We start from the raw sequence: 5801 nt of genomic DNA, 5'->3' as shown, positions 1-5801 counted from the left end.
AATAAAACTGATAACAAACGCGATAAAAGTTATCCACTGATGGTGGCATGTTCAATGGCACGTGGACGGTGTTCTTTTACATCAATTAATATAAGCGTATTTCAGAAGAGAGAGACAGAGACAGAGACAGAGACAGAGGCAGAGACAGAGACAGAGACAGAGACAGAGACAGACAGACAGACAAAGTTAGCTCAATTCTTTTATTTATGAAAGTGTCATGATACAAGTTAGAGATATATACATATACGCTCCGTTTGTCCTTGGGGACTTACCCAGACACTGAAGTCATTAACATTTACATAATGATAATGCATATAAGATTTCAAACAGTAAATGATAATTCAGTTTCCCAGGTGGCACAGATTTCGGTATGAATCAGGTAAAAAGTCGGAAAGCATCCTTTCATCTCCAAGAATTTATCTGAGTTTACATTTTTGCCGAGATTTGGCAAATCAAAGATGAATTGGTTACATTTACTCCTTACTTCATTCCTCAAGTCAGTGGACAATCAAGTAGAAAATTAATCCCGTCTTCAATTTCCCCATTTTCACCATGAACACAAAGTCTCTTGTGGCGATAAGTTATAAAGACGCCCTTTTTTCTATTCTTAATGGCAAGATTCCTGTTCTTAGCAGTGCGAATACTTATCTGGGTTGGGGGGTGAGTGTTGCCATGTCAGATTTCTTTGGTCTTTGGTCACAACACCTATCAAAGAGTGCATGTAAAAGTACCGAGGAAACGTCATTTTTGAATACTTCATATGAAAGGGGGTCTACTTCATTATTTCTATTTTTTATTCCCAATTACCTTCCTCCCTTCATTTAATGTTATTTTCCTGTTGTTATATTTCTGTCGAATGAAGCTGTACATCTATTTCTTTTACCTTTACACTTAATTCCTCTAGCAGAATTTAAAAGAATAAAAAGTCAAATTCTCCTTCGCTTACATGGACACTACATTTTTTTTTTTTTCAAAAATAATTCTTCCATTTGCTAATTACATAAGCAAGCTCGGGCGTCACATTACCATGCTCATCATAAACTTCCATAGGTAGTTAATTTTCAACTTCAGTTTGTTAATCTCGTCCTAGAATAATTTTGGGTTATTCAAGTCTAACTTCTCATTAAAGCAGTAACTAGACAAATCTAGTTTTGCTTGTCAAAATTGCATGCTCTCATAGTCTTTACAGAATATACTAAATTGTCATTCTTTAGGAAATAAACAAATGGGGTTACTCTTAGTTCGTCAAAGTCATGAATACCTGAGTCATTTACGGGAAATAATCTACCACTGAAGAACCTCCCTTATTCGCAGGTCAAACATGTGGCCAGTTATTCAAGAGTCGCTCTCCCGCTGACGATGCATTCGCCAGCATCACACAGACAGACAAAAATGCAGAGACAGAGGCAAAGGGATTGATAGACAGACAGAGAATGAGAGAGAGAGAAAGAGAGAGAGAGAGAGAGAGAGAGAGAGAGAGAGAGAGAGAGAGAGAGAGAGAGAGAGAGAGAGAGAGAGAGAGAGAGAGAGAGAGAGAGAGAGAAGAGAAGAGAAGAGAGAGGAAATGAAAGTAAGGAAAAAGGAAAGAAAGAGGAGGGGAAGAGGGAGAAAGACAGAGAGAGAGAGTGAATCAAACAAACAGAAACAGAGACAAACAGAGGGACATAGATAGATGTTTATTGACTACAAATTATATTATATTTTTCACTATATATAGAAAATAGCACCGCATTAAATTATAACAAACTGAAGTACAGCTCATATGGTCCATATAAAATGCAAAGACACAGTAATAATGTATTACAAATACAGGAAAACTTTATAAACCAGAACAATTATTAGAATAAACAAAATAAGAGGTTATTAACATCTAACTTCCCTAGTCTAATTTGCCACTGTCTAAAGTATTTACGTTTTCCTCTTTGAAACACACCATTAAAGCTTGCCCTATTTTCTTTGAATTTATCTTTTGATTCCTATATTTCCCAAGCTGGCCTCCTATCAGTTGGCAAAGCAACAGGAAACGAAACTAGGTAGAGTAAAACAGAGTCATGCTAACACATTAAAACGTAAACATATCAAAATATGAATATAAAGGAAGCACGTTGCTAACTAAATTCTGCATTGAGATGAACTTAAAACAGACAGGACGCGCAGTAAAACACTACAGACTTAACATTAGGTAAAGCAAGCAAAATACAGAACACATCAAAACTCACGTGAACATTAAAAGTATGAAAACCTATTTGTGTTCTCATGTGCTGGGGAAGACCTGCTTGTAATTATATCTGAATAAAGAGCACAACCTTTGCCCTAAAGGGAATCCACCTCCACGGATAGTTTGTGTCCGCTGACATGAAGATGAATTAATGAAATTCTATGCAACTTATCATTCACAATACGCTTGTTATTTACCTTGTCAACTGACACGTTTATAAATCACCCTACGCGAAGAGTCAGAATGGAGGGTGCACTGTCGCAAAAAGCCCAAAATCTCAAATAAATTTACTGGTTAGAATCGTAGCACAGGCCGTTGCGGGTGGATATGCGCACCCGAGCAGTTGTATAACTTTCTGCCTGGCCGCAAATCTCCGCCGAGCCACGATTCGCACCTGTGCAGGAACGATGACATGAACAAGGTCTATATGAGTAATTGTAAAGAACTTAGACATGAGCGTCGCTATTATATTTATGAAACAATTTTCAAATGAAGCACATTTTGGCTTGCGCTTGAGCAGAAATTGCTGACGATACTGAGCCATCGCATCTGCACCAAGGGCTTTATAAGTTTAAGCAAAAGTACACTTATATAGACCTTGGTACCCATGACGCCATGTGTGGCGCGGTACATAGTCACCATAACCAATGCGACCATAAACAAGGATAAGGATAAGTCCGATATGCGAAGCTGAGCCTCGCCCGGGCTATGCCCATGAGGGGAGCCCGGCCTGTGCCGACTAATGCCGACTCGCTAACGTGTGTCAGCTGGTGCTGATTCGGCTTTGTCCTTGCCCGCCGTGGTGCCCAGCCACAGCAGACCTCCAGGCGACAATTGCAACCTCTCGCGCCTGGGCGGGGCGCGAACCGCCGACCCCTCGAATGGCCATAACCAAGGTCTAGACCTGTATATAGACCTTGACAACCAAGGTACATAAAACCAAGTAGCTCCAATTCAATATAGCCTATTGAACCTTAAAATGCAATTGGCTTTTTCCCAACAGTATTCTAACAACTCTTGATGGTAAAGGAACCGTAGTTATCAAAAATGAAAGAGGATAATTTTGGTTTTACTCCCAATAAGTACAACAATATCGAGTAAATTATACAAATATATATGTATGGAGCTATATCTGATATCTCACGGCGCACTCTCATTGGCTAAATGCGGTGGCGTCCTTAGATCCGCCCCATTTTTTTACCCCAACAATTTATGCGTTATGTTATGGTAAGTGTTATTTCAGAGCATTTTCTTTGAAGATGTTTTAGTGATAACAACAGTAAAACAAAGATCGAAAACGGTGGTGCGGCGGGGCTGAGGTCGGAAGTTGCCAACTAGAATTTCAACAAGATGGAGGGGTTATACTGGAGGAAAGATGCCTTGTGGCCGCGACCCAGCTGTCCCGACGCGCCCGGCAGTTCACGGCGCGGAATTCGGTCGTAAGTCTGAGCCAAGTCGATCAAATAATCAGGGAGGAATTTCTATCGCCTGGCTACATCTCTCAACAAACTCAGAATTATTAATGATAATAGTGCTACAGATACTGCCAATAATGATAATGATAATAACAACAATGATAATAATGAAAATAACTTCTATAATATGATGATGATAATAATAATTTCAAGAATAATAAGATAAGGATAATAATATTAATAACATGATAATGATGATGATAATAATAATAATAATAATAATAATAATAATAATAATAATAATAATAATAATAAAAATTATAATGACAATGGAATTAATGCTAATAATGATAATCTTAATGATGATGATAGTAATGATAATAATTATAGTGATAATAATAATAATGGCAATAATACTAACAGAAGAGTGCCACACTCCGTCTGCCCGACACTTTCCTGCCGTGAATACGTGGAGGATTGTCTGTTTTCCTGGGCGCGGGTTGAGGAGAGGGGTTGCAGGGGACTCAGCCCCCTGCATCATGCAATATAGTGACAGATTCAGTACTGGGATTACAGCAGAGTTCGAGAATTCCACACTGCGCACGCGCGACCGGATAGTCAATAGACTCGCATTACGACAACGCAAACGTGGCCACAGACCAATATTAAATGCCACACTTACAGGATGCGGCATAAGTAACGCCATTTAATACTGAAAAAGAATTGACTGCAGTAGATTGAGAAATGAATTAATGCAATACAATAGATAAGAAAAAAATGAATATCAACGATCAAAAAGCTATCTGTCTTGTTCAATACAATGATTTAATAATAATTGACATGCTCAAAATGTTCCCCTTCGTGTTCAATACAATGCATCACTTTTGCAAACTTTATATGAAATTACTTGTTTTTATTCAGGAATTGTTTTCGGTTTGAGGCGGTAAACCTGATCTCTCAATCCACCCCACAAAAAAGTCCGGCGGTATTAGGTCTGGTGATCGTGATTGCCTCTCAATTGGTCCTCGTCGTCCTGTCCATCTCTACTCAAAATTTTGTTCTAACCATGCCCGAACTCTTGGCCCATAATGGGGTGGTGCTCCATCCTAATGAAAGTAAATATTATTTTGATTTTCAACTCTTGGCCAGAATTCCGTTTGCAGCATATGCAAATAAAGACCTTGATTAACAGTACTATCAAAGAATATCGACCACGTTTACCCCATGTAAGAAATGGTAGCACAAACTGTAACCCATGGTAAGTTAACATTCATATCCAAAATAACATGAGGATTAACATTGCTCCAGTACACACATTTATGGCGACTGAAGGTTGCTTCGTCTGACCACCACATTTTAACAAGAAAGGTCACAACTTCATAGTAAAAAAAAAAAAAAAAAAAAAAAAAATCTAATCCTCTATCTTGATCTCATGCAAACTTAGAAGCACATGCGGGATGCAAGGTCTCTTCTTTCGCTTCTTCAACATTCTGCGAACACTCCTACCACTGTTACCTGACTCTGAAGTACGACGACGCAGCAGTGATTCTTGTAATTAATTGGACTTTTCTACACTTGTTGCAGAAATTGGTCTGCCTGATCGAGCATCACTAACACTAATTGTGGTTTTAAATGTTCCAACCAGGCCTGTGGCATTTCGGCTCTGCACCTGCGATCGGGAGGCTTCAGCACCATTTTTATTTTTCTGGTAATAAAGCTTTCACTCTGTTCCTTTGTTAATCCCATGGCCTTATGAAATGTCTGAAATAAATAAATACAAGAAAATTATAATAATAGAGTAAATATACATTATAAGATATATATAAAATTTTAAAAGGGCGCTACTTATTCCGAACCCTATACATACACACACACTCCGAATCTATGAGAATCCCATCATTAAATATGAGCGTTTGTCCATGTTTGTGTGTGTGCTGCCTTGTAGTTCAGTCCGTGTATGGTCAATGGCTATGGGAGTTTACCCCATACAAAACAACTGCTGCCTTGTAGTTCAATACGAACATGGTCAAAGGCTATGAGAATTCACCATTATACAAACCGATCCATTGGCTTCTGGCATCTATAAGTTGAAAAGACCTTGGGAGTCAACCCTGAGGAAAAATCCGGTGCCAGAGTCCCTGAGGCAGTTCGTTGTCGCTTACGGCCTC

General features: G+C 38.8%; 1 protein-coding gene across 1 annotated transcript in view; it reads right to left on the bottom strand.

The window, feature by feature from the left end:
- Window positions 1-5196: 5196 nt before the first annotated feature.
- The window catches only part of LOC125037602 (threonine synthase-like 2), a 23444-nt gene continuing 22839 nt past the window's right edge, over window positions 5197-5801 (bottom strand). Inside the window, exon 11 of the mRNA XM_047630799.1 lies at window positions 5197-5394. The gene's annotated coding sequence lies outside the window, so the exon portion shown is untranslated. The remainder of the gene's footprint in view (window positions 5395-5801) is intronic.

Source organism: Penaeus chinensis, chromosome 23 (genome assembly GCF_019202785.1).
Source record: "Penaeus chinensis breed Huanghai No. 1 chromosome 23, ASM1920278v2, whole genome shotgun sequence".
NCBI classification, from domain to species: domain Eukaryota; kingdom Metazoa; phylum Arthropoda; class Malacostraca; order Decapoda; family Penaeidae; genus Penaeus; species Penaeus chinensis.
The sequence above is the reverse complement of the archived record's forward strand: the minus strand, read 5'-3'. Positions and strand labels throughout refer to the sequence as shown.